Here is an 11,145-nt window from a genome sequence, read left to right as displayed (position 1 = left end):
GGGCGACCCGGGCCGCAGGGTGAGGGTGCTTCGCAGCTGCTGGCTTCCTTAGCAGCGCACCGTGCTCAGCTCGAGGCGACTGCGGGCGATACTTTGATTTCGGAGTTTGTGGTTTGCTGGAATCCCGCAAACGTTTCTTTCTTCTTTTACCTCCCGAGACTTTGACGGTAGACTTAGTATTGGATCGTGTCGGTAGGTGTTTTTGTGAAAGTTGTGTTTTCAACAACTGATCATTTTTTTTTCTCTCAGCATTTTAATATTGGAAGGGAAATATTGAGAATTTGGAGGCTGTGCTCTTTAGCACAGGGAGCTGTAAAATGCCATAACAATTGAACATCCTAACCTGTGCCAGGTTTGGTGGTGCACACTTAAAATCCCAGCCCCCGGGAGGCCGAGGCAGGAGGATTACCAGGCGTTTGAAGCAGGTCTAGTGAGACCCTGTCACAAAGAAACAAAGCAAAACAAACAAAAAATAAAATCCCAGCTTGTGGTGGGAGTTCAGTCAGCCAATTTTAAGAGAAGGAAATAGGCATGCCTTGTCCTTTGTAGTAGCTCAGCCTCGGAATTCCAGAGCAAAAGGCTCTGGAGTGCTGAGCTGAAAGAGCGGCTCATTCTGGAGAAGATTGCCCTGAACTGTCAGCAAATCAGGCGCAGTTCGGTGGGGACACTCTTGCTGAGTCAAACGTCCAAAGTAAGCTTTTATGAGCTCAAATTGGCATTGGATGAGTTCGCCCTAAAAATAAAGAACTTGGCCTGAGCACTTTTAAAATCCCAAAACCTTTTTGTCTAGTCGATTGCAAAACTATAAGAAATTTGTAATGAAATAAAAGCCTCACTACACTGAGCCACAGAGGCTGATGGTGGTGTGTTAAAAATGGGAAACCAGGGCTGGGGCTTTAGCTCAGTGGGTCCGCCGCGTGCCTGTGTGCACCTGTGATCCCTACACTCCGGAGGCAGAAGCAGGAGTTTGAGACCAGTCTCAACTATATAGTAAGGCCCTGGCTAAAAAAAGATCAGAAATTAGTTAAAAGTACTTACATATTATCTCATTTAACCCTAATTCCATGAGGTATGTACTGTGATTACTTCCTGTCGTGTTTTGTATGAGTTAACCAAAATTCAGGTTAACTCATTCGTTCCTGATTTCACTGTTAAGTATTTGGTGGATTCGCATTCAACCAGTTGGATTCCAGAGCCTACATTCTATGCCATTATACATTACCATCACAGTAATATTTGCTTCTTACAGACTTGGTAGGAAGAGACTAATCAGTGGAAAATAATGCTGCAAAACCATAAAGTGAACCCAGTATAGTACAATTTTTTTTAATATAAATTCTTTTCTTTTTTTTTTTTGGTACCAGGGATTGAACTCGGGACCTTGCGCTTGAGGCAGGCAGTGGAACCACTGAGCTAAACCCCCAGCCAGTATGGTACCAATTTAATGACAGTTTCCAGATCATTTTATAACAGGCACTGTTGAGTGTCGCTGAGGATGGTAGGGATGTAGTCACTCCTGTTTCTGAGGAGATTTTTTTGGTGTCAGAGATAGATGTTTGAACAAATGACAATGCAGTGTACACCGAAAAAGAGTACTTACTGTAAGTTTCTGTGGTTTCGTGGAAAAATTGAAGGTAAGCACAGTTTGGCTTTTGAGACAGGGTCTGTGGGGTCTGGCCAGGCAGCTCAGGCTGGCTCAGCTACCCTCCTGTCTCATCTTCCCTAGGGTAGGTAGGGTTTACAAGTGTGCATCTCCTTTGAAGTATTTTCCTCTCCACTAAATAGATAAGGGAATGGAGTTGAAGTTTAGCACCCTGCATAGGCTGTCACACCCCCTTAGACAGGTAGATTAGAATACCTGCTGGGCTTTGTGAAGAACAAGGTCAGAAACCAAGTCTTTCAGTATCGGTTTCCTGATCTGGTTAGCTAGAGGCTAACACTTCAAAGGAGACACATCTCTATAATCCCAGCCCTAGGGAGGATGAGGCTGGAGGATCCCAAAGAGTTGAAGCCCAGCCTGGGCCACAGAGTGAGTTCAAAGCCAGCCTGAAGAAAAGCAAAATGAAGGGTATTTTTGAAGACTTTCTTTAAATAAATGGCAGTTTATATAAAGTGGCCAGGCAAAGTGAGTAGAGCTCAGTTTTGATGGATAGAAATTGCATATTTAAACACTAAAAGTATAGAAGCAGATTTTCTGTTGGTAATTTTAATTGAAATTGCCTGTCAGTACTTAAAATCTCTTGTTTCCACACTGTCCAGCTAAGCAACCATCTCCTCATTGCCCAGAGATAACTCCATCCTAGGCTGTTAAAGGAAGATGAGCAAAGCACTGCCAGAGCCACTTGTGCTTGGTTTGTGGAACATACTTTAGGACTGTCTATGAAATAAATCTGAGTGACTGCTGTCATCCTTAACTTCTCTACCTGGGCTGTAGTCACACAGAATCAGCCTCACAAGCTCTCCTTTGCATGTACGGTGACCATCTTTTCTTAACCCCCACTTGAATGGAGCAGAATGTTTAAAATTGGGACTGCTCTTGAAGTATCTGAGAAATTAGTTCAAGCTTTATTTATCTCTCAGTTTAGCATGCAACCGTATGTAGAATGTATAGGTGTAATGACCAGAATCATGTGATTTTGAAAATATTAAATAACATTTAGGACAGCTGCATTTTTTGTGCAGCTTGTTAGTCTAATACAATTGCCAAAATGGCACAGAATATACAGGTAAATTTTCAGATGAGAGCAACTGGCTGCTTCGTAGAACAAAGTTTTTGAGCACTAGGAAAGAAAGAAAATATGCTGGATTTCATTCTGGGTAGTGAGTCGGAACTGGGCAGGAAGTGGCTGTGGTTGAAGTACTCACTACCTGATAATAATCATAACATGATTAAACTTGACATTTAATGTGAGGAAGTTAAAAAAAACGCACAGCGTGCAGCCTTCCAGTTACAGAAACAAGTAGGGCAAAGGGCTGTTAAAAGTTTATAGAATTTTCGAAGATGTGGAAGGTACTGATATTTGTGGCATGAATAAATAGTACCACTTTAGTAAAATGTCCACTGCAGGGTCTGTTTCACATAGCAAAAAAATGTATGAAACTACCTGGCACTATGTGGTTTTAGAGTTCTATAGGGTTAGGTCCAAGCCCCAGGTGTGCCATCTGTGTTCTGTGACTCAGGGCCAGACGTGTGCTGTCCTTCTTGGTTTGTAGGAAGGATTTGACCTACAGTTTTGTTTCAGTTGATAAATAAAGGGGTATTCAGCTCGTTCTTAAGTTAGCATTGAGTGTATCTTTGAAGGGATTTTTCATCTAATTTCTTAGGTTCAGTGGCATAAAATTGTTTATAATATTCTCTTCTTATCATTTTAATGTCTAAGATCTATAGTCATGTTCCCTACTCATTTCTGACTTGAAAATTTGTCTTTGCTGTTGTTTGTCTTGCCAGAGGTTACCCTGTTTTTTATTTTAAAGAGCCAGCTTTTGATTTTCTCTGTTGATTTTCTGTTCTGTTTCTCTAATTTCTATTTTTATTACTTCCTTTTCTATTGTTTACATTTTATTTGTCCTTAATTTACTGGTATTTTAAAGTGGAAACTTAGCTCATTAATTTGAAACCTTTATCTTCCTCTAAGGTTTAATGCTACACAGTTTTTTTTGTTTTGTTTTGTTTTTTGTTTTTGTACCAGGGATTGAACAGGCTCCTTGCGCTTGTGAGGCAGGTGGCAGAACCACTGAACTAAATCCCTGGCCCTAATGCTATAAAATTCCTTTAAATAGCTGGGTATGGTGGTACATGCCTGAAGTCCCAGCACTTGGGAGGCTGAGGCAGGAGTATTGCTTGGAGTTCAAGGCTAGCCTGGACTACATAGTGAAACTGTCTCAAAAACAAAACAATCAAAAAACCCCCAAAATAAACCAAAACCAAAATTACCTTAAATAATATTTTGAATGCATCCCACAAATTCTTAAATGTTTTCATTTTCATTCAAATTTACTTGAATTTAGCCAAAAGGCTGAGAAATTATACAAATTCAACATCCTTGGTTTTTTTTCCTTTGTGATTTCTTTGACTCCTTTGGTTAATTAGGATATATAAGTTTCTAATACATGGCAAATTTTTTTCAGTTACTGATTTCTAATTTCATTTTATTGTAGTCAGAGACTATAGTGTGTGATTTGAATCATTTTAAATGATTTATGGTCCGAATGTGCTCTGTGCTTTTAATGATCCATGTGCACTGGAAAGAATGCTGAGTGTGGTATTCTATAAATATAAGTCAGCTCAAATTGGTTGATCACATAGTTCAAGTCTTACACATCCTTGCTATTTCTGTCTGCTTGTTCCATCAGTTTTTGAGAGAAGGGTATCAAAATCTGTAATTGTGAACTTGCTGGCTTTTTTCTTTGCAGTTCTGTCAGTTTTTGCTTTGTGTATTTTGAAGTTCAGTCTGTTCACATGCATGTATATTGAGGCTTTTATGAATTGGATTTATTATTGTGAAATTGCCTTCATTATCCTGATAATATACATGGCTTTTCTCTGGTTAGTATTAGTGTAGTATATTGTTTTACTTCTAATGTATATTTATATTTCAAGTAGGTTTCTGGTAGACAGCATGTAGTTGATTTTTGCTTTTCTTAATCCAGTTTTCCTTTTAATTTGGACCATTTACTTTTAATGTGATCATTGATATTGTTGGGTTTAAATCTGTCATCTTGATATACATCCTCATGTTCTTTTTGCTTTCTTTTACCTTTTTTTAATCACCATTTTATAACCTTTTTTGGCTTATTTTCTATATGTCTTCGTTTCTTAGTTTTTTTGTGGGGGTTGTTTTGTTTTTGTGTGTTTGTTTGTTTTTTGAGACCGGGTCTCACTGTGTTCCAGGTCTCATTGACCTGGAACTCACTGTGTATCCCAGGCTAGTCTTGAAGGAACTTGCAGTGATCCTCCTGCCTCAGCCTCCCGAGTGCTGGGATTACAGGCGTGCGCCACCACACCCGGCTCTCATTGTTTCTTAGTACTGTAGTAGCTAGTATTAATTTTTAATTTAACACAATCTGATTGGTGGTAAAATAACAATTTGTGTTTTATATCAATATACCTTTATGTTTATAATAACATTTTGTTTCCTTTCCCTGGAACTCTGTGCTGTGGTCATACATTTTACTATTATGTATGTTATAAACCCCACAACATAGTGTTGATTCTTTTAGCTCTTTCTAAGTCTTACTATCCTCCTCCTTATTTTCATTTTGTATATTATTTATTGCTATTCCTCAGGTTTACTAACCTTTCTTCTGCTATTTTCTGATCTGCTTTTACTCTCATTTCGGTGTATTTCAGTCAGACTTCGTAAGTCTGTTCACACTGGCATAAAGCAGATCTCTAGGACTTTTATCTTACAAGTATGAAACTACACTCAACTCTTCTTTTCCCCCTCCTTCCCCCAGGTGACCACTTCTCTTAGCCTCCTGCCTGTGTGACTTTCATTCTTGATAGCTCACATAAGTGGAATTATACACTATTTGTCTTTTAATGACTGGCTTATTTCATGTGACACGCGTCCTCAAGATTCATCTGCGATATGCGTGTTACAGGATTTCCCTTTTGTTTTTTTAAAGCTGAATAGTAGATACTCCTACGTGTGCTACATTTTGTTTCTCCATGCATCTGTGGATGGACATTGGATTGCTTCACTCCTTAGCTATTGAGAATTGTGCTGCTGTCAACATGGATATGCAAATATTTCTTTGAGACTCTGCTTTCAGTTCTTTTGGCTATATTCTCTGAAATGTAATTGCTAGGTCGTACGGTAATTTGGTTTTTAACTTTTTGTTGCACTTCCATACTGTTTTCAAAAAGTACGTGGACTATTTGCAATTCTATCATCGGTTAACCTGCAAAATAAATATTTTAAGATTGAATTAACTTTTCAGTTATTTTTCACATAATTTCAGACTTTAAAAAGTTGCAAACATAATACATATAATTCCTGTGTACCCCTCACCAGATTACACACATACCATTTGTATTTGTATGTACGCACATACAAAGAACATGTTACTTTATTCCTGACTTGTCATAATATTCCTTTACATACCTGAGTTTTTATTTCCATAAAATAAGATTATTTTCATTATTGATTTTTAGTTTGTTGCATTGTGGCCAGAAAATATACGTGAAATTTCAGGTTTTAAAAATTTGTTGAGGTGTGTTTTTGTGGCCTGAAGAACATTCCATGTGCTGCTTCTGAGGTGCATACGTTTACTTGGCAGCTGTGGGGTGCTGTGCTGTGTAGATGGATGTCTGCCAGGTCTGTCCGGTCGAGTGTACACTTTAACTGTGATTTCTGTGTGGACTTTCTGTCCGGATGATGTGTCCATTGCTGAGAGGGGGTGATCGAGTGCCCAACTGGCGGTGTAGCAGAACCTGTCTTCCTTTCATGACCCTTCCTTGTCTCTTTACTGACTTTGATGTATACTCTTACTTTATCTGACTCAAGTTTGGCTACCCCTGCTTTCTTTTGAATTCCATTTGCATGAAATATTTTATTCCATCCTTTTGCTTTCAGTCTGTGTTTATCCTTAGAGGCGAAGTGAGTTTAGAAACATGTAGTCAGATCCTGTATTTTTATCCATTCAGTCATTTTGTCTATTAATCTATATACATTCAAAGTAACTGTTGATAGGTAAGGTCTTACTGCAGGTATTAAGTAGCTTTTCTAATTTTGTTCTAGTTTATTACTCTTCCAACAGTCTTTCTTTATAGCTAATAATTCATTCTCTTAGTGTTCTTTGCTTTCTTGCTTATTATTTTTGGTTTGTCTACTATCGATTTTTGTTTTATTTTTATAACGCTTATAAAATAAACTTTTTTACTGTAACAAGTTATTTTGAAATGACAACACCTTAACATGAACATAAAGATAGGAACAGAGGCCGGGCATGGTGACGCATGCCTGTAATCCCAGCACCCGGGAGGCTGAGGCAGGAGGATCTCTGTGATTTTGAGACCAGCCTGGGCTACATAGTGAGTTCCAGGTCAGTCTCAACTATACAGTGAGACCCTGTCTCATAAAAAAAAAAAAAAAAAAAAAAAGAAAAAAAGATATGAACAGAAACAAAGGGAAAGAGAAGATATACTAATAAGAAAACTCTACATTTGTACTCTGTTCCTCCCCACATTGGAATTTTTGATATCCTACTTTATATCTTTCTATATTGCCTATCATAATATGTCAACAGAGTTTTATTTTTACTTGTTTTGTTTTTTAGTCTTCATGTTAAAGATACGAACGGTTTATGCACCCACCATGCTTGCTATCAGAGCATTCTGAATTGGCATAATTACCCTTACCAGATCATTCTCTTCCATAGACATGGTACAATGATCAAAACAAGATTCACACTGATATAATACTGTTTTTATCTTACAGATATTCACGCAATCTCCATTTATCACAATATTGTCCTTTTTTTTTTTTTTTTTTTTTTTTAAGATGGTCTTGCTATGTAGTTCAGGCTGGCCTTGAATTCACTAAATAGGCCAAGGCTGGTTTTGAACTTGCAACGATCCTCCTGCATCAGCCTCCCAAGAGCTGAGATTACAGGTGTGTTTCCATACCTGGCTAGTATTGCTTTTTAGAGCACCCCCCACAAAAAAAAGCAGGATCACATGCTGCATCTAGTCATGTCTCTCTAGTTTCCTTTAACTGGAACAGTTCTTAAGCCTGTATTTGTATTTGAGGATATTGACATATCTGAGGTGTGGGGTCTTCTGTTTTTTTTTTTTTTTTTTAGCAGTACCAGGGATTGAATCCAGTTTCTTCTCACTGAGCTCTGTACCCAGCCCCTTTTAAAATTTTTATTTTGAGATAGTATCTTGCCTATGCAGTCTGATTCTAGGAAGTAGATTTTTTTTATTTTTTTAGGAATTAGATTTTATCTCATGAGGAAGGAAACCTGAATGGTGAAGAGTCTGGCAGCTTAAGAGGCTTTTCCTTCCTGATTCCCTAGCACAGAAGCACATAACCCCTTCAGTTACCATTTTCTTTATATCCCTTCATAGAGACACACAGCACGATCATAGGGTCATAGTCACTCATCTGTGTGGACGCACAATGTAATTTGGCTTGATGTTCTTCTTTCTTCACTCTTGTCCTCTACTTTTTCAGATCTACTAGGTCAGTAGGGACGAAATGCCCCATAACCACAAGGTAGAGGAGCAGAGGTTTGCTCTGGCTCATAGTTTCAGTCCATGGGGTGGAAGCGGGTGGTGATGTCTCCTCCACTGTGGGCAGCGCGGAGGGAGGCAGTGAGGGCGCTGGGGCTGGAGCAGGAGCGGCACCCTTTCAGGTCACGCCCTGTAGCTGCTGAACTCATCACTGACAAGTGTACCGTCCTGTGATGCAGCCACAGGAGAACATTGGGGGAGCCCAGAACTAAGCTCAGTGGCAAGGTACGTGTATATATGGGTGGGCTGAGACAGCGGGCAGGAATCCTGTGTGAGATGGCAAAGACGATGGAGGCCACTGTGGAGGCTGCAGATCTCCAGTCAGGCTGTGCAGAGGTTGTGCTCTGGTGCCAGTCACACCCCCTCCTGGACAGTGGGAGATCACTAGCGATTTTAAAGGGGTGAAGGCACCGTTTCGTTATGTTGCTACTGGGGATGGAACCAGGGACATTATGCGTGGAAATAGATGTTTCTTAAAATGGGAAGGGAATCAAGAGATGGAAGGCGGGGGAGGGGATGAGGAAAGGATTTTTGTTACTGCATATACCAGCTCCCTATCAGGGAATTAATCATTATGAGCTCAAAAACAAAGCGGGAGGCTTCCTGACTAGGATTGTATTTCTTGAATGCTGAAAGTGTAGAAACAGTGGGCAACTATGAGACTGGCCTGGAAGCGGCACTGAAGGCTGTGACCGTCTGGTAGTGAGTGGGGCAGGCAGGGATGGCAGGAGAGACAGCTGGTCTGTGTGAACCCCTCTTACTTACTGAGTCATTCCTCTGTGGCAGGTCCAGGATTCGTGTGGGTGGGAGGTGGGAAAGGGGAGGAAAAAAAGGAAGGCTTCCCAGTGGCTGTCTCGGAACATTGAGGAGCTAGAGCTAGTAAAGGAGGAGTGGACTTGAAGACAAGGGCATCTTGGTTTGTGTCCTCCTGGAGCTTGTCGTCGTCGTCATGATGAATTTTATAGAAGGGCTTAGTTTATGGTCCTCTAATTTGTTTAGTATCTTGACTTTATAAAAAGAATTGCAACTGGGGTGTCTTCCTTTTTCTTTGTTAGAAATAGCAGAAGTAAAAGTATAACTGTTAGTTTAGAACTTTTAGAATATTTAAATTGTACTTTTTAGTTGATTTGGTAATATAAAAGGTTGATTTTTTTTTAATGTAAAATACATATTAAAAGTTAGCTTAGGGCCAGGGATTTAGCTCAGTGGTTCTGCAGCCTGCCTCGCAAGCACAAGGACCCAAGTTCGAACTCCGGTACTAAAAAAACAAAACAAAAGAAAAGTTAAGGATTTCTGTATAAAAGCAAAGTGGGATAAAGACTTTTTCTTCAGTACAACCTAAGTGAAAGAAATGGGTTGAGGGAGGAAGGGTGACCTCTACATCTTTTTACTTCCAAAAGTGGATGACAGAAGTGAGAACCTGCTGGTTGCGTTTGCTAAGACGTTCCACGCCGAGGGCATCCTCACCCAGCCTCCTGAGAGAAGCAGGCGGAGGGTGAGGGACAGGGACGCAGCTTCGGGGAGGAGCCCTTCTGGGCTGTCCTGGGCGGAGCAGAAGACGGCTCAGCTCATTTCAGCTCTTTCGTGCCTGGAGGGGTATGGAAAAGTAGATAAAAAGCAGTACCCAGGTCTCAGAGTGAAGAGAGACGGAGGGAGACCGCTGAGTGAGGAAGGCTGACGGAGGAAATGGGTCTCTGGTCATCTCCTGACCCCCTCCTGCCTCCCTTCTGAGACCTAGAGGATAGCTGCCGGCCGGTCTCTGCCGTCAAGCCAACACGTTTGTATATTTATTTTATAAAATGGTGCCATGTTCTTTACTGTCCTGTACCTTTTAAGAAAATATCCGTGCCCTTTTATTTGCCCTTTTCTCCCCTGCCGTGCAATGCGCAGCTTTGTACGTACTATCAAGGGGCAGATGAAACGGGGGTTACGGTTGAAAGATGTGACAGTTTTTTCTCTCATGGAGTTTATTGGTACGTTTTAGGTATACAGTACAGTTACATTCATCATTGGGATCTTGTACCTTTACGTGACAGGTCTTGGTTCTCATTTTTTCCCCATTACCCTGCCCTCCCTTCACCCCCTCCTCCCTTCCCTATTTACAAAGACTTTATTTCCATTTTTTCATTTTCTTATTTTTTTTTCTTTTCCCTTATTACCTTTCCCCTACCCTTCCCATTTCCCCTACACCTTTAGCCCTTTTCTTCCTGTGAAAGATGTAACATTTAAAATTTTGATAGTCCTAACCAACATAAGTTAGGGTCCTTGGCCCTCTTCTACTAATTCAGGCAGCTCTGAGTCAGAACTCCGTGTAGGGTCAAATGAGGCCTCCTTTGAGGTAGTTTTATAGTCCACCTTTTCCCTCTGCCCAACTCTGCTTCCTTTTGTGCTCTTTATGAATGTTAATATCAAAAAATGTGTTTTAATAAAATGAAGTAGTACTCAGCCATAAAGAATGAGAAACTAGAGACATTTATAGCTAAATGGGTGCACATTGAGGCCATATTCTTAAGTGAAATAAATAGGATGCGTATGTGTAAATACCGAATAGTTTCTCTGGAGAAGAGCCAGCTACCCTAAAACTTGAGGGTGGGGCGATCCAGGCAGAGGGAGGGAGTTGCCGAGATCCCAGTGACTCAAGTAGGGTCACAGACACCTCTGCAAGCTCAGCAAGTAGCTATAAACAGAAGAGCTAGCAGCATGGGCTGTGGACATGCCAGCCCGGCCCTGTAATCAGAGCTACTTAGAAGGCTCAGGCAAGTTCAAGGCCAACCAGAGTCAGTCCCAAAATGCAATTTTACAAAGGGCTAGGGACAGAGCTCAGTGGCAGAGTGCTTTCCTACCATGTGCGAAGCCCTGACTTAATCTCCAGTATGGCAAAATAAAGAAATAAACAAAACAGGAAG

At 40.5% G+C, this 11,145-nt stretch overlaps 1 protein-coding gene across 4 annotated transcripts in view; it reads left to right on the top strand.

The window, feature by feature from the left end:
* Phtf2 (putative homeodomain transcription factor 2) overlaps nucleotides 1-11,145 on the top strand; it is a 103,320-nt gene that overhangs the window by 2,402 nt on the left and 89,773 nt on the right. Inside the window, exon 1 of one of the 4 annotated variants that reach the window (XM_010636885.2) lies at nucleotides 133-192. The exons of the other annotated variants lie outside the window; for them this stretch is intronic. The gene's annotated coding sequence lies outside the window, so the exon portion shown is untranslated. Of the gene's footprint in view, nucleotides 1-132; nucleotides 193-11,145 lie in introns of those variants that run through there. 4 annotated transcript variants of the gene reach the window in all.

This window comes from Fukomys damarensis, unplaced genomic scaffold, assembly GCF_012274545.1.
Source record: "Fukomys damarensis isolate Sample0158 unplaced genomic scaffold, DMR_v1.0_HiC HiC_scaffold_4, whole genome shotgun sequence".
NCBI lineage: Eukaryota > Metazoa > Chordata > Mammalia > Rodentia > Bathyergidae > Fukomys > Fukomys damarensis.
Note: the sequence above shows the minus strand (reverse complement) of the source record. Positions and strands in the feature narration are given on the sequence as shown.